We start from the raw sequence: 18409 nt of genomic DNA, 5'->3' as shown, positions 1-18409 counted from the left end.
CAAATTTAGGTATATTCTCAGCCTGAAATGTGGTTGAAGATGTCAGTTTTTAAACAGCACTTTGAGAAGTAGTTAGCTTAAAAGTACAGCAATTCAGAGCACACTGAGAATGATTTTGAAGAGTAAAGTCTTGATACACTGGAAGGAAAGTTGACAGATTCACTACAATTAGGAGACAAGCAGGTACAACTCCCACTTGTAAAAACTTTTCTCATCTAACACACTTCTGATCCTGGCCTACGAAGACATTCAGCAAATCCTTATTGCTTTCTAGCGTCTGAGTCCGTTGGACAGAAATTCTCCCAGCTTCCTTCTGTAGGACACAAGAAGTGTACCCACCACTGCTTTTCTTAAAGATAAATAAATGACACCTATTTAAAAAAATGACAGGACCGAAATGTATTTTTCCTTCAAGCCTGGTGTGTGCATGTGAGTACACATTCATGCACACACACGCACTCATACATGTGTTTACACAAGCAGTCATGCCCAGACGCACACGTTGGTTTGAGTGCACATGTCTGAGGAGGAAAAAGTGACCTGAAACCTATTTCCCAGCTTTTACTGCCATTACCGATAGATTTTACCAATTCTGACTTTATTCTGCTATTATATAAAGGTTGGTGAGCGTGCCTTGTGCTTCAGCAGGCAAGAGGATATTGTGAGGGTGTTGTACCTTCTCCACCACCAGAACCTGAATATTTAAGGATTGGAGGTTTTTGCCTGATATCCTTTGGCCTTGCTGTCTTTAACGATGGAGCTTTGTAATCATATGTGGGCATCAGATTAAATTCACAAAGGAAGGAAGAATTAGTCCCCTCAGTATTTGTTTTTTGTGCACCGTAATAAAGGTTTATCATTGCCTGTTGCCAGTCTTATCAAAATACTGGAAAGAATTACTGCTGCCCAGCTGTCTCTGAAAACCTGACCCAGCTGCATTTTTGGAAGCATGTCATATCTTCCTAAATTCAGATGAATCCCCAAGGCCCACTTCCCTTGTATGGACACACGCACATGCTTGCGCACACGCAACAGAAAGGACAGTAGATCCCACTGTTCTCTTCAGTGAGGGTACACCCTCAGCCCCATCCTACAAAATGAGTGACGGATGGAAGATGTGAAATGGCTATTCTCTTTGTGGGTCTTGGAACCAAACCATAGGACCCTCCTCCTAATGGTTGGCTCTTTAAAAAAAAAAGATTTTATTTATTTATTTCACAGACAGAGAGATCACAAGGAGGCAGAGAGGCAGGCAGAGAGAGGAAGGGAAGCAGGCTCCCCGCTGAGCAGAGAGCCCGATGCAGGGTTCCATCCCAGGACCCTGGGATCATGACCTGAGCTGAAGGCAGAGGCTTAACCCACTGAGCCACCCAGGCGCCCCATGGTTGGCTCTTCTAAAATTATCGAGAGGGTTTACATGGTACAGACTTTGGGGTCGCAAATCACTTCACTGAAATCCATTTCTCTGCCACTTAGAAGTTTTGGGCTCTGGGGCTGTTGCTTAATCTCTCAGTTGGTTTTGTCCCTGGTCATTGGGGATACTAACAGTGTTTGGGGGAAGACTAAATGAGAACTAATAGAAGAAATTCAGTTTTTGTTAGTTTTAAAATGAGAAAACATAACAGAAATGGAAGAATGTACATCCCTAACACACCGCAAGTGGTGTGAGGTGGCCAGGAAGGCTGGCTCCGACGGTGGGGGGGTCAGGAGCCACTTCTGACCCCTGACTTAGGACACTGGCTCTCGTCTTCAGTTGTACATTAGAGCCCCATTGCCCAGGCAGCACCCCGGATCCATTAAGTAAGGGTCTCTCGCAGGCCTCAGCATTCTTAAAGCTCCCTGTGCAATCTCAGTGTGCGACAAGTTTGAGCAATGATGCTGGAGGGGGATTCGAAAGTCTCTGGTTCATCCAGTGGCTGAATGGTTGATGCCTGGAATTCTAAACTTTAATTCTTTTTCCTTAAAACTGGAATTTGGACATCATATTTGATGTATATTATGTCTGGCTTACTATCAACTAGATTATTAAGTTCTCTTTATAATAGGCAGGTATTGGGGTGGGGAAGAGAACAGAGGTGTTTAGATGTCGAAGGACTAAAACAATTCAGTAGAGGGGAAGAGACATGGAAACAAACGGAACTAAAAGAACAGAAGACCAAGCCATTTCAAGCTCCTCCTCGTTGCTTTAGGAAATTAGTCCCTGCAAAAGCACTACCCAAGAGCTCATTCTTTCTCTGAAAGCTCAGGATATGGTCCTTTTCAGTCAGAACCATTGAAAATTTGTTATATCTTCAAAATGTGGGATGTATTCACTGTAACCATAAAGTCATTCAAAGGTAATTTGCTAAAATTTTTTTCAAAACACACACACACACACACACACACACACATATAACACCTTTTTGGAAGAGAACAGATTAAAATAATTCCATACTTAAAACCTCTTTGACCTCTTTTTCACAAGTGGTGCTGGGATATCTGGGAAGGACAGATGAGACACATGCAAAGGAAAAAAAGAAAGCTGGACCCTTCGCACCACATCCAAAAGATTAACTAAGATGGGCCAACGATCTAAATGTAAGAGCCAGAGTATAAAACTCTGAGAAGAAAACAGTGGAGTGGATCTTCATGACCTTGGGTTTGGCAATGGATCTTTAGGGGTGACACCAAAAACAGAAGCAACAACAACAACAAAAATAGATAAATTGAACTTCAACTAAATCAAAAACTTTGGTGACTCAATAAACACTATCAAGAAAATCAAAAGACAACCCTGCAGAATGGGAAAAAATACTTGCAAATCATGTATCTGATCAGATTCTGGCTTCCACCATATATAAAGAACTCTCAGAACTGAACCACAAAAAGACAGACCACCCAATTTTTAAAAGGGCTTAAGTGGGTAGGAGAAGAATCCATGAAACAAGATGGGATAGGGAGGGAGACAAACCATAAGTGACTCTTAATCTCACGAAACAAACTGTGGGTTGCTGGGGGGAGGGGGGTTGGGAGAAGGGGGGTAGGGTTATGGACATTGGGGAGGGTATGTGCTTTTGGGTAAATTGGAAGGGGTGGTGAACCATGAGAGACTATGGACTCTGAAAAACAATCTGAGGGGTTTGAAGTGGCGGAGGGGTGGGAGGTTGGGGTACCAGGTGGTGGGTATTATAGAGGGCACGGCTTGCATGGAGCACTGGGTGTGGTGAAAAAATAATGAATACTGTTTTTCTGAAAATAAATAAATTGGGAAAAAAAAAAGGACAAAGGACTGGATGGACATTTCTCCAAAGAAGATATACAAATGGCCTCCAAGCACATTGATAAGACATTCAGCATCATTAGTGGCTATGAAAATGCAGCCCAAACCACAGCGAGATCCCACCTCATACCCACCGGGGTGGCCATAATGAATAATAAAAGGAGAATAACCAATGTTAGCAAAGAAGGAAGATCGGAGACTTCATACATTTCCAGAAAACGGAGCAGCCAGTGTAGAAAACCAGTTTAGCGTCTCCTCAGAATATAAAACATGGAATGACCACATGAGCCAGCAATCCCTCGGCGTACACCCAAAAGAACTGAAAACAGGCATTCAAACAAAAGTAGGTAGAATAATGTTCCAAGCATTCTTCCTAATAACCACAAAGTGGAAATAACCCAAATGTCCATCCACTGATAGAGAAACAGTCTCTACCTACAACCGACTATTATGTAACCAGGAAGGGAACAAAGTACTAGATGGATCCTGAAAACGGGATGCTAAGTGGAAGGAGGTAGGGACAAAAGGCCATATAGTACAGGAGTCCATTTAGAGGCAACATCCAGAATAGGCAGAGCCATAGAACGGAGAGTAGATGAGTGGCTGCCGGGAACAGGAGGAGGTGGGAATGGAGAGGGCGTATGGAGTTCCTTCCTGAGATGATGAAAATCTTCTTGAATGAGCTAATGGTAAAACCCCAGCATTGTACACTTCACAGATGATTAAAATGGTTTTACCGTGACTTTTACTTCAATTACAAAATCTCTCTCTGGCCCTGTCTGTTGTCTCATCTCTCATTCTGCTCAAGGGGCCATAAACCAATCACTTAGCCATGCCTGGAGGTCTTGTTCCATCCGTTAGCCTTGTAATTCCACTCTGATGCTAAGACTTTTTTTTCTCTCCAATGTCATACTTCTGTAGCATCATTCTCACTGGTCTCCTCTTCCCTACCAGAATTCCATCCATCACCCCTCCTTAGGCTTTGGTCCCCAGCAGAGCCATTCAGAGGAACATGGCGGACCGTTTGCCAATCTCCATCTGTAGATTCCATAATCTGACCTGGAAGGCTCTGCATTTGCACAGACAGAAGCTCAGACACCTCTTGGTGCCTCGGGGGCCTTCCAGGTTTTGAAATTAGACATCGGGTTTCCAAAGTGGCCATGTCACATAGACGGACTCCTCCATCACTGCCTCACCAAGGACTGTCAACTCTTGAGGACAGATGGAAGAGCTCACCCAGTATTTCCCGGCAGGCCCCGGTGATTCCTGCAGACTCACAATGAAAGTCACACGTACAAAAATGTAAATTTGTGTGAGATGGGATGCTGTTACTCACAGAGTTTAAGTGCTTTTAATTAAGGATAATAGATTGCTCTGAAAGCTTTAGAGATTGATCTCTGAGTCTAAGGAGTGGTCCAAATGTGGAAGGAAATGGTATTTGTCATTCTAATCTTTTTTCTTTCTTTCTTTTTTTTTTTTTTTTTCCTTCCACTCTTTTTCTGCTGGGGTCAGCAGAAATGGGAATCTTTTTTTTTTTTTTCCTTTGTAGATCAGTATTATTATGATTATGATTATCTGAAAGACCTGTATGGGAGGAATGCTGCAATCTGAATTAAAAATAGCATTTTTCCTCGCCCACACACAGCACTTGAGTGCTCTGAATGCCTTTTATAAATGCAGACTTTCTGCCTGGTTAGATAAAAGAAGCTGTCACTTCATTTCCATAACGAAGTCATTCCCGGGAGAATGCCATTGTTTTAGCAATAGAATTTTTGTAAAAGGCCTCTTATTTTGCCTGAAAAAAGGTAACAAAAATGAACTTTTGAGAGCTTATTCGACAAAACAATTAAGGAGCGAGAGATTTTCTCCTCCTTGGATATGTTGGGAGTTGCTAAGAGTGAGAATCCCCTGAGCCATGATAGGAGGATAAACCCCTAAACCCAGAGGCTGAAGGAGGAGGGGAGAAAACCCCGTATTCTTTCTTCTGGTAGACATGGGGTGGGGGGGGCAGGTAATGCTGTTCCCTGAGAATGTGTGTTCTCAGGCCATGTGACAAACAGATGTTGCTATGTCTGTGGAGTTTTTTAATATTTATTTTTAAAGAGATGCAGGGAACTTTTAGAATGCTCATTATGTCAAAAACTCCTTGGGATCTTTGATGAAACACCATCATTAGGTATTTTGATGGTGTTTCAGGACGGTGAAGGCAAATCATGGCTGCATCTTGCAGGGGGGGTGGCGCTGGAGGGCTGTCCTTTGCTCAGAAAATAATACTTGGTATTTCCCTTTGTTTGGCCTTAGAACATTGTAGCAAGTGGGATAGGAGGTCTTTCTTTAGGCAGTGTAACTTGTAACTAGCTCAAGCTGGCCCACGCCATGCACAGGCCCTCCTGCACCCCTCCCTGGGCTCCCCCCACCCCACACCATGGATCATCTTTACTCCAAATACGGTATCCTCTCTTCACCTCCAGATTCATAGAAAAAAGAATAATTGTATTTCTTGGTAGTTCCCCGGCACCAGGTAACCCACATCAAAGTATGCCTGCCTTTGGTGTTTCAACAGGTAATCCCCAGATTTCATGCCAAGTGGCATTTCTGTTACTTGGTGTTTACAGCTCAGACCATTGAAATCTCGGGTTTTAAGCTAGAATAGTTTTATTAAGCCTCCTCTAAAAGGAGAGAAGTTTACAATAGCCCCTTTGTCCTGCAATACTTTTGTACTGATTGCATCAGAAAGTTGTAATAGTTAAACAAGGAGGCAGCTACTTGGAATAGTATGAAAAAGAGATTAAAATATAAGGTCATGGGGGTGGGGGGAGCCTGGGTGGCTCAGTCGGTTGAGCATCTGACCTTTGGTTTCAGTTCATGTCATGATCTCAGGATGGTGAGATAGAGCCCCCAGGCTCCATGCTCGGTGTAGAGTCTGCTTGAAATTCTCTCTCCCTCTCCTTCTGCCCCTCCCACTCATGCTTTCTCTCTCTCTCTCTCTCCCTCTCTCAAATAAATAAGTATATTTTTAAAAATACATAGGGTCCTTATATTAGTTGGCTTTATTAATTCAGTAAAGCAGACAAAAAGGAAGACAAATGAGATTCTCCTAATAAAATTACAGAAAGTCCTCTTCTCTGAACCTTCTGCAGAAGTTGGGTAGTTGTGCCTATCTTGAGTTTGGGAAAATAATTCTATTTTAAAAAAATCTTTGGGGGCGCCTGGGTGGCAGTGGGTTAAGCCTCTGCCTTCGGCTCAGGTCATGATCTCAGGGTCCTGGGATTGAGCCCTGCATCGGGCTCTCTGCTCGGCAGGGAGCCTGCTTCCCCCCCTCTCTCTGCCTACTTGTGATTTCTCTCTCTCTCTCTGTCAAATAAATAAATAAGATCTTTAAAAAAAAATCTCTGAAGAGCCTTTTTCATGTTACTGCGCTCAAACTTACTTGTAAAGCATGAGTTGTAGAGCCGTGTTTTTACATAGTAGTATTTCATTAAATGGAAAGGAAGTTGTGGCTTTGATAGGATGCTTTCAGAGTTCTGTTTTGAATACCTTTGGTGAATTCTATTACTTGTATCTGTTCAAAAGTAGGGAGGTAGAGGGGTATGTGGATTCTGTCTTTGTCATTTTACTTTGACCCATTGAAATAAAGTATTTTGTGATGTCGGACCAAATCAAATGAAGATGCTATCATAGCATTCCTAATATTATGTCAAAAGAGAACGAGAGGGAAATATTTACATTTCTTTCTTAGAATGTTTACTAATTGTGTTCTAAATTTTGGTCTAATTTACTCAGTTTTGTCCTAGAGCCAAAAGAGCAGAAATGGAAAGCCGGTTAAAATCAGAGCACTCTCCCCAAAGGAGACCCTCTCACTGCTCCTGATTTGTAATTGCTTTTGTGAGCGATGAACCCATGAAGCGAGGGCCCCTCCCCACCTTCCCCAATTCTCCCAAGCCCTTCGGCAGCACCCAGGCATGAACACAACTCCTTCAGAGAGAAGGTGTGTGATGACTCATCGTGGTGGGAAAGGGGCTCGTAACCCAGAGAATGTGGAGCCTCGGTGTGCTGTCTGGGCTTCTGGAGCAAGATTCCTTCGTGTCCTGGGCCAAGTGCCTTCTGATGGGCTCTGGCAACCCTGCGCAAGCCAAGTTTTAAACAAATAAGGCCAGGAAGAAATTGTCAATAAGGATCACGTGCCATCTTGGTCTTAAAAATTACGATTTCCTAGAGATAATCATTCTACAGCTGTTCAATGCAGACAGCATGTTTCTCATCTGTATTTTCATTTTATTCTTGCTATGCAGACCTACTTTTCTCTGGATACATAATTTTCTCAGTAAACTTTGATCTATGCTGGTAAGGAGATGTAGTCTGCACATAGACACTTGCTGAACCTAATGTGTGTGGGCAAAGCTTTACCTTTGTGTGATAAGGTCTGCTACATAGTAGGAGAGAAACCATGGCATGAATCAACAGGAATTAGAATTTTTTTTTAAGTTTGGTCACAGGATTTTTTCCCAGCGTATGTATGTCTCCGATGATGTGTCCTTTAGATACATAATAATTTTAGTTTTTATTACCGAAACACAAACCGGTCAATATCAGGAGAAAATATCCCAGATGCCTCCCAATGCATAATCCAAGGATTACCAGTTTGGAAAAAGATTTGATAATGGATAAGTCACACAAATCATCAAATGTGGATTGAGTAGGGGTCCCACAAGGTGATGAATCCATCGTATTCTTCAGAATTCCTTCCCTCCGGGCTTCATGCGGCCCTTCCCCTTCCTCCAGGTCTTCTTAAAATCAGGCCGGACACCATCCTCTCAGGAAAGTTCTGCATTGACCTTCGTTGCCTTTTGGGGACAGAGGAGCTTTGGGGCCTCCGTGACTGACATTGATGCTCTTTTGTGAGCAGAATGGAGACAGAGGCTGGGGACCCTGCTGGGCTGAGCCTGCTTACCCAAAGGAGGTGATTCTGAACTCTGCAATTTCCAGCAGCGCCGGTTGCTTCTCTTTCTTCCTCAGAACAAAAATACAGAGTCTGCTTTGGTCCTGAGTTGGAAAAGGAGGCTCTTGCCCAACATATCACTGATTGAGCAGTTTCCATAGAGGCTTATGTAATGGTTTTTCTCTCAAGTCACCAGAAAGGGAGCTCTCCTGTCTTGGAACCACAGAGTAGAGGAGACATGTCAGAGTGAAAGTAAAATATCCCATTCTTAGTTCACTGATAAATATTTATCGTTTACCATTTATAAAAGCACTCCGACCAAGAAGGCAGATTCAAGCCCTGACTTCATAGAGTTTCCTGCAGTCGACTGGGGAAATGGTATCTGTCTTACATAAGGAAAAAAATTATTAGTATCCTAAGGCAAAGGAATAAAAAAACTGTCAGAGTTCACTTTTTATTTTTTAAGAGCACAGGAGTGCCCCATTTTCCACGGGGACTCCATTCTAAGACCCCCGTGGATGCCCAGAACCATGGATGGTTCCAAACCCAGGATACACTTCTTTTTCTTCCTATACATGCAAAGCTGTGCTAAAGTTTCATGTATAAATTAATCAATTTACAAATGATAAATTTATTTGTGATCTATTAATTATAATGTATAAACTAATAAATTAAAAAAATAATAACGAGTAACAAAGTAGAAAATTCATAGTGTACTCTAGGAAAAGTTAGGTCAGTGTGGTCTCTGTCTCTCCAAATATCTTATTGTGCTGTACTCACCCTTCTTTGTAGGATGAGGTGAGATGGTAAAAGTCCTCCGGGACTGGGCACAGTGAGGTGAATGACGTAGGCATTGACCTTCTGACTGTCCATCAGAAGGAGGATCCTGGGGTTTTGGACCTTAATTGCCTGAAGATATAGCTAAAATCGAAGAAAGCAAAATCACAGATGAGAGAGAAAGTTGTAAGATAGCAGGATGGAGGAAAGAGTGAGGAGGAAGGAGGCTTTGTGTGGGCTTTGGGAGCCGTGGCTTGGATTCCAAGCTGTGGAAATGGGAGCAGCGCCTCTGGCTGGGTTGAGATGCATCAGGAGGAAAACACGTAGGGACCAAACTGTGAGGGTCTCCGCCATCAGACTGTGGACAGTTCGCACACGCTGTAGGAACCCGTGATGGTACAGTATGGAGAAGTTGTATTACCTGATCTATTTTAGGAAGTACGACCCAACGGGGATGACTCGTGCAGGGTGCGCAGGGAGAAGACTGCAGGCGAGGAGACCCGGGAGCCAGGGGCTGGTGGAGGAACGGGGTCTGAGCCGGACTGGCGGCGTGGGCTTGGAGATCGGGCTCCATGACACTCGACAGCGAAGGGGCGCAGGGAGGAAGAGAAGAAGACAGTGGTGCCGTTAGCTAGAGTCAGAATAAAAAGGTGCCCTGGCTCGGGGGCAACAATGGGGAGTTTTGAAACAGACGTGATTTCTGAAGACTGGCTTGAAAGGGGGAGACGCCAGGGTACAGGTTGAAAAACTCGAGGCAAGAAAAGGAAATTGGCAAAGAAAGAGAAGAGGGCTGAGCGTGTCTCCTTGGGGAACACATACCCTGGGTCTAGAAGGAATAACCAGAGGGGACACAAGTGGAAGAGAGGAACAGCAGAGTCATGGGAAGACACCAGATTAGTACTGCCAGGGAGCAATCATGAGGACTAGGATATCTTGGTTACAAGAGACAAATGAAACTCAAGGTGATTTAAACAAACAACAAACAAAAACCAGAAAAAAAAAAAAACCAAATTTGTTGTATCTCATATATATTTGTTGTCTATTGCTGCATAACAAATTACCGTCACTTAGGGGCTTCAAACCACACCCCTGTTATCTTGGCCTCTGCACCTATCCTAGCTTAGCTGGCTTCTCCATTCAGGGTTTCATAGGGATGAAATCAAGGTGTTAGTTGGGCCACATTTTCATCGGGGGCCTGCCATCCTCTTTCAAGGTCATGTGGTGATTGACAGAACTTATTTCCTTGCGGCTGTAGGTCTAAGACCCCCATTCCAGGGCTGTCAGCTGGTGCCCCTCTGGTACCTTTTCATGGGCTGCAAGCCCCCTCCCCCCAACCCAAATATGTCCTCTCATTTTGAATCTCAATCTTGGAAGAGCCTGTCCCTTGGAAGGGATCGCCTGATTAGGCCAGGCCCACCGAGGACAACCTTTCTCTTTTAAGGTCCATTGATTGGGGGCCTTACTTTTAGCTGCCAAATCCCCTCACAGTGGTAGCCACTGAATTTGTGCTTGAATGAATAACTAGGAGAAGGTGTCTGTGCACTGGGACATTGGGCATTTAGGGGACCACTGAGGATTTTTGTCTCTCACAGTATAACTGAAAAATCCAGGGATAAATTTCACTTTTGGCATGGCTGGATCAAAGGCACCTCACCATCATCAGGAATTGGACTTTCTGTCTTGGGTTTGCTCCCTGTTACAGAGCCTCATTCTCAAATAGGTTTTCCTCATAAGGGAGTAAAAACAGCTCTTAGGAGAACCACACTTTCATGTTCTAGCTTGTCCAAGAGAGTTGCTGATTGGCTTTGATTATGTGCCTGTCCCTAAAACCAGTCCTCATAGTGAAAGGGATATGTATTCTGATCTTCCAGAACTAAGCCATGTGCCCATCTTTGCACCCAAGGCGTAAGACCACCCCAACCCAGATAATGAAAGGATGGGGGAGAGGTCACTCCAGAAAGACACTGTTGAGGCAGAAATGCTAGTCCACTGAACTAAAGTAAAAGGAAATTGAAGGAACTATTGAGAAGCCGTAACCAAAGAGTGGAAGAGAAGTCAGGGAGGGAAAGGCCACTGCTTTTAGGAGGCAGGTTGAGCTCTCTCTGGTATAATACCAGCACTGAATTTATACCACACTCTCATGTTCGTTAGTGAACAGGAGAGAGGCAACAGCCATCTGGGAACATCTCCTAGGGATAGCAGTGGCTGAGTATCTTGGCCAAGAAGTTTCCAGCAGAGAAGAAGAAGACCCAGGGGGAGATGAAGGGCAGAATTGACCCAGATAGGTTGGAGCCAGTAGAGGGGAGAGTAGACAACAGCCCAACACCAAAGCAACAGAAATTTCCTCCAGATTATAAGGTATGTGGGCCTTTGGGGGGTTTATCACCATTGCCACCTCTCTAGGCCAGACGGGTGTTACTCTTTCCACTGTAGCCATCTTAGAGTGATTAAATATACCTGAAAGATTTGTGGCCTCTGTCTGGCTAGATCATTGACTGGAAGTCTTAACCTTTAGAGCAGGCTTAGCTTTCATGGTTCTTAAAGTGTGGTCCGTGGACCAGCGGCACCAGCAAAACCCGGGAACTTGTTAGAGATACAAGTTCTCTGCGCCACACCACCCCTCCCCCCCCAGGTCTAATGAAGGAGACATTGGGGAAGGAGGGAACCCAGACATCTGTGACCTCTGGGCGTTTCCTAAGACCTATAAGTTTTTCTTTCTTCTTTTTTTTTTTTTAAGGTTTTATTTTTTATTTATTTGACAGGGAGAGAGCACAAGCAGATGGAGGGGCAGAGGGAAAGGGAGAAGGAGATGCTTCTCTGCTGAGCAGGGAGCCCTGCTGGGGCTCGAACCCAGGACCCTGAGATCATGACCTGAGCCAAAGACAGACATTTAACTGGCTGAGCCACCCAGGAGCCCTGACCTCCAGATTTTTCTGATAATGGTTCAGGTTCAAGGGCCCCTGCCTCAGAACATCCATACCTCCCCTCCACATACCACCAGGGTTTCCTTAACAGAGGCTTGGGAAGCTACGAGAATCAAGGATATTTATGGCAACTCTTGAAAAGCCGCTAATGACTCCAAATGTAATGGGTTGGAAGAACAAAAGACAGAAGGGGAAGTTGTAACTTAATTGTTCTCCCATTCATGGAGGGCTTTCATGTAGATGATAGAGACATGTAGGAGCTACAGGACCCCAGAAGAAGGGCTTAAATGATAAGCTGTAGAGCATTCCTTTGGAGTAAAGTTTAAGTCGTAGAACAGGTTTTGGCTATGGTTCATTTAATTTAAATGCAAGCTCTCCTACTAGACACTGTGAGCGGTTTGCAAAAGAAAGGCACTGCAAGCTTTCTTTCATCAAGGAGCTTATAAACTTTTTGAACCTCCAAGACTTAAGTAAATTCAGGGGCAAATAGAAAGACAGTATAATGGAGTGCTGAATTGAAAAGGACCTCGAGTCCAGATGTGTGGTGGTCACTGTGAGTGCTGTAGCAGTCAGGGAAAGGAGACATTGGCACTGTGTCATTTTCTTCTCTGGACCACAGAATGCAACTGTCAGCCTGGTACCATTTCCCAGGTCTGACGGTGGGGGTAGTGGCCGCTTGGGTTGGAGAAGTCCTTTTTCCTGCTGTCTCTTCTTTCCCAGTTTGTTGAAGTTTGTCCAAACTGCAAAGTCAAAGCAAGGAGTTATGTTTCGAGACTTTGAACTTGAAGTACTCTTAATGTCTTTGGTTATATGAGAAACTTGTAGGAGAAATTACATGTCGTCCTGGGTGTCTTTAGATGGGACGAGACTCAAGTGGCAGTTTGGCTTATTTGTTTCAAACAGACTTTCAGACTTGAACTTCGTTCACGGGGAGGACATGAATGAACCTGTCCCAGGATGCCTTTGTTTTGCCGGATGAAGAAAGAGAATGAGCTGATTTTCCTTCGCAGAAGGATTAAGTTGTACCAGATCGGGGATGATAGGGAACGAGAAAACACTTCAGATGAACGCAATATTTCCATTGCTTTTTATGCTTTTCATCCTGCTGCTTCCCTGGGTAAATAAACAGGTGACCAAGGCGAGAACCAAAAGAGAAGGCTCACAGGACGCGGACATAAAGGCTGTTTGGAGTCCAGAGAAAAATAATAAAAACATCTTAATAGTAAAGAGGAAGCCAGCAAATTTGGAACCTACTGCAAAGCACTAGGAAGATTTTTTCAGAACTTTATGGGTGATGCGATCTGTTTTTAGCCCTGGGGGAGGGTAGGGGGAGGGTCTTCTTAACTCCAGCTGTGGCGTGCAGGTGTTAACAGAGAGCTCCCTTCTCTTTCTCCGTGATGACGGGGTGACATGAGATGCATTAGGAAACCAGAGGCTTCCTCTCCTGTCACATCAAATGTCATACCTGTCTTGAGCCAGGCTCCTCTAGCAGAAATTACTCGTGTTTGTTGTTCTGGTAGTTGGGAAGAAGAAACCACTCTTATTTCAAGATCCTGACAACAGCTCTTGGGCTCATTTCCTGATAAAGGAGACCCAGCTAAAATGGCCGGGGGTGGGGGGGGGGGCAGAGAAAATAAAATACCAGAAACGAATCGTACCTGTCCAGTCAGATCACATCACGCAGAGGCTGTGTTCTCTACCTGCTGAACTTCTCTCACCTGGTCGTTTTGTAAGAAAAGCCGTCCGAAGCTCCCCGTGGCGAGTGTGGTACCCCCAATATGATTGCAAATCACAGTGTTTCTTTTTCCTTCCTAATGCCTATCCGATTTGCAGATTTCACACATGGACTACAAATGGTACACACTGGTTCTCATCTGCCCCTCTTGATGCAGTGATCTCCTTAAAGGTCGGGTCCTTGGCTGTTTTGTTCACTATTATGAACATACACCCTGCTGAATATAGGAAGAACCAAGTAAAAATTTGTCCAGTGAGTGAATGAATGAATGAATGAATGAATATGAAAGCACTTCGTACACCTGAAACTAATATAAACTTATCTGTCAGTTATCCCTCAATCAAGAAGAAGGTGAAGAAGAAAGCACTTTGTAAACTGTATTCACTCTAAAAGCCCCCCATTAATTATATTTGTATCAGATTCCTCCTTTCTCCCTTCTGTTCTAATTTCCTTCTTTCCATTTTTTTAGTTTTTTTGAGGTATACTTGTCAGTGTCTTACCAATTCCAAATCGAAGATTTGCTGTTACTCGTTTTTGCCTCTTTTTTTAGGGGATGAGGACTGCATTTTTCCCTCGAAAACAGGGTCACTCCTACAGTGCTAGCCCCGAGCCTCCCGTCTTTGTTCGGCATGTGCTTTGCGGCTTTGAAAGGGAACTCGTGGATGATTTGTCTGGGAAACTAACAGGGTGCCAGCGCGGCACTTAAATTCGTGGTTTCTCACGGTCCCCAAAGCCCGTCACGTACGTTCCCATACCTCAAGCCTAGTCCCCCAAGAATACCCAAGTCAAAATAACTTGATCGTGTTGGCCCAGACAGCGCCATTCCTGGCTCTGTGTTCAAGGAGGGGGGAAGAAATCAAGAAATCCAGGTGTGGAAAATATTAAGGATTGGGATATGAATAGGGCTTTTCTTTAAAAGCAACAAACAAACAAAAACTCTTCCAGTCCTCTCCAGCAGGGCCTCAGTGTGCACTTCTGGGCGTGTGTGTGGAAGTGTTACCCTCGGTGGGCGGGAATGGCAGACAGCCAAGTGGAAAATTTCACAGCCCTGCAAACCTCCAGTGCACTGAGCGCTGTCAACCAGCCATCGGAGGCAGCCCAGTGGCAGGGACCAAAGAACCATGCGCCTGCACAGGCCTTAGTTGTCAGCCACCTTCCACCCTCCACCCCCCTCCCCCTCCCCCTTCCCTTTGCTTCCCGCTCTGTTCCAGGCCTTCACTTTCTTTCTCCCTGAGCTTCCAGAAGGCTCTGTTTCCGCTGCTGGGCTTCTCCGGACCCCTCCGTGGCTGGGACGTTTTTGCACAGCAGCCCATGCAGACTTCTTTGCACATTCGGGTGCCCCAGGGAGAGCGGACCGTTGGTGGCTAGCCAAAGCTGGCTTTTAAATTCTGGCTCAGAGCTCAGTAACAGGCTTATGACCACTAATAATACTTGGCGTTTACATAGTGCCTTTCTTCTCAGGAACTCTGAGTACTTTGCCAGAGTGATCTTATTGATTTTCCCAACAACCCAGTGAGGTATGAAAATGGCAAGAGGTGATGGTCCCAGCTCCCTCCCTTTTGCAGAGAGTAAAATCAGGTGGCTGTTAGGAGACCGTATTGCACGTTTGCATCTCAGCTGGGATTACATCTGGACTGCCCCAGAACCGGCTTCAACTTTATGGGTGTGTGTGTGGGGGGGGGAGCTTGGGGGGGAATGGAGGGGAGGGACAGAGGGAAAAGGCTGACGGGGCCACGCTGCGTCTCCTGCGGCCGGAGCAAAAATCCTACACTGCTTTTTTTTTTTTTAAGGAAAGGGTCCTGGAAAGTGGTCTTGGGCGAGTCATCCGTGAGTGGCATGGACCACGAGACTTCATTGGTTGGGATAACCGAGTGATCGGATGGGGCATTTACCTGTTCCTTTTTCTTCTCTCTGACTCCCGCTCTAGGGATTTCTCACTCCTCTGGAAGGAAGAAAGAACACGCCTGAGCCCGGGAGCGCTCCAGCTTCTTGTGGGGAGTCTCTATGGTGAAGGCTCAGCCCCCGCTACCTGCGAACAGCACGCAGTGAATGTCGTAAGTGCTCGCGCGCGGCGTCTGGGGTGGCTGCTTCGCAAGGATCCTTGAACCATTGCGTGTCACCGAGCCAGGGAAACGAAGGGGCATGAGCATGCGTTCTAAGGGATCATCCAATTAATTTCTTTTTTTAGCGGAGAGGTGCTGTTTCTATTTGCCACGGACTTGCCTCTCTCTCTACTCATTATTTCCTTCTGGTGTAGAAGAGTGGAAGACAGTGATTCTTTTCAATGGTTAGTGCCCCCCTGTCCTGGGACAGTTACACAGAATCCACCGCAGAGTGGACTCTTTTAGCAGGGCTGTCCAGCTTCTTTGGGGTTCGGTGGGTAGAAATCCTCCGGGCGAACGATCAGCCACGAGAACTGGCACCCAGCCGATATTTTTATTCATGGAACGTTTTATTGTTGTTGTTGGTTGGTTGGTTGGTTTTTGGAATGAAACTTTTTTTTTTCCTTTCAAAAATCTGAGGTATGCAAATACAGTCAGTTGTGTTGGGTGCTTGTCTTACTCAGAATTGGCTGACTTACTGGTTTTTATCAGATTGCAAGGTCAAGGCTTTGGGATTAGTAAAGTATCAGGGGCTGGTTGCTTTTCATGAGGAGATTAAATATCAAGTCGTTGAAGAGATAGACCACACACTGGGTTGCAGGGAGCTTATTCCTGCGCAGAATTTAGGAATCTGACCAGCTCCTTTGCTTTCTGGAGATTTTAACCTCATTGCTAGATTGGGTCCAAAAAAAAGTTTATAAGGTTTTGATCAGGAAAGAATACAGCTGCAGGAAACCAGGGATGGGCTATGAGGGTATTGTCTTCAAGTTTTAGAAAATGAAGAACCAACTTTGACTAGGACTTCATGTGTGTGTGTGCATGTGTGTGCATGTGTGTGTATGCCTATATATACATGCAATACATATTTAATACATATATTTAATATGTGTCATATATTTGTGCATATATTATATAAACATAAATACATATTTTCTGTGTATATAGAAATATGCAATATTTATATATAATATTGTATATAAATATACAATATTATATATTATAATATAATAAATATATTTATATATACACACAAGTATATGTGACATATATATTTAGACATACTATATAAAATTTTATATAATCAGTTCTTAGCTTAACAGTTCAGTCAGGAAACTTCTCTAGGCATTTTTAACTTACATTTTTGCAGTTGCACAAATGATTTTGAAAGAGCAAGGGGCAATACTATGGGGGCACATACCAGGGAGAAAAAGCATTAACGTTGAAACAAAAAATTTCCACTGGATATTTTTTATTTTGTGGTTTTCTAAAAATTTGTATTAAAATATGCATCTTTATCCATATTTCCTCAGGGCTAAATAGTCATACTCAAATAAACTTATTAAATTTAAAACCTCCCAGCACCTCATAGTAAATGGTGGGAAACACTGGTGTTTTAATGTGTTTCTGTTTAGTGCATATGATCACATTGGTTCCCATGGAAATGTACATGCAGCTCCTGGAATCAACAGACCTGAATTCTAGCCCTGGTCCTATGGTTGAGGTCAAGAAAGTCAGCAACTTTGACAGGTCACTAACCCCCATCAAGTGTTAAGTCTACATGTTTACTTTTTATTTTGTAAATCTGTATGCAACAGCAAATAACCTGTGAATTGATCAGTTAACATCTTGGTTTGATGTCCCCAAAAGGGGCACAGTATTGTATAAGGCACTTTAATACTTACTTAAAGACAAACAAACAAAAAAAAAACTCTCTTGTCGAAGTTTCTCCCACTATTAAGGAATAATTTGGGTCCTAGAGTAGTAGGATATTTTACTAGAAATTATTTTCCCACTGAGATGGCCGTTAGAATACGTGATTTTTTTAAAGCATTTTTATCCTAGGAAACAAGTATTGTATGGAATAGTGTTGTAGGTTTCAGGTTACATCTAAGTGAATAACGCAGACACTGTCATCAAAATAGCTTTTGTTTCAAATCTGATTTTTTTTTTAAATATTGCTTTGAAATGCTCATGTGATTAACATTAAATGAGGTTTTCAGAGGAGTTCTGAAGTATAAACTTTAAGATGCCACATGCCCCACTAAAGTAATTTTAAAATCCAGCTGTAAATAGAGTGTGTTGAGAGAAAGGAAGAAAATACGAAATTCTGGTGAACTCCTTCAGTGCTAAGGACTTCCTCTTGCAAATCGCATTTGCTTGTTGGGGGGTGTTGGGGAGGATTCCAGTTTTCTCAGCAAGTTGTGAAATTAGTGATCTTAGTCATTAGTTATCTTTTGAGATCTTGGTGTGTTTTTACCTTGAGTTCATTACTTTGGTATCCTGGGTGCCCCAAAACCTGTGCCATTATGATCAGGAGAGCAGGAGATTTTTCAAAGAACATGTGCTTACATATGGGGTAGGAACGTGGATGTATAAATATTTGAGTAACCATCATAGCAGCCATTGGTATGAGCAGCTTCTGTCCTCAGCATTCCTTGCAGACTGCACCCCAAACTTAGTGCCTCTGTGGGACCCCTCTGCCTGTCCCATTTGCTACCTCTCAGATCTGCCACCGTCTTTTTAGCAGATGATATCTCAAAGTCCAGAAAGTGTCTCAAACTGGCCCAAAGATGTGGTATCTTGTACATGAAAGGGGTGGTCATGAAAATTTACCTACGAATCAGGAGACCTGGGTTTTACACATGGTGTTGCACTTAACCTTGGAATCTGGGA

General features: G+C 43.9%; 1 protein-coding gene across 2 annotated transcripts in view; it reads left to right on the top strand.

Annotated features, from left to right (window-relative positions):
• Positions 1-18409, top strand: part of ATXN1 (ataxin 1) — a 317212-nt gene that overhangs the window by 153343 nt on the left and 145460 nt on the right. For both annotated transcript variants that reach the window (XM_044259362.1, XM_044259353.1), the window contains one exon: positions 15562-15688. The gene's annotated coding sequence lies outside the window, so the exon portion shown is untranslated. The remainder of the gene's footprint in view (positions 1-15561; positions 15689-18409) is intronic.

The sequence above is a fragment of the Neovison vison genome, chromosome 1 (genome assembly GCF_020171115.1).
Source record: "Neovison vison isolate M4711 chromosome 1, ASM_NN_V1, whole genome shotgun sequence".
NCBI lineage: Eukaryota > Metazoa > Chordata > Mammalia > Carnivora > Mustelidae > Neogale > Neogale vison.
Note: the sequence above shows the minus strand (reverse complement) of the source record. Positions and strands in the feature narration are given on the sequence as shown.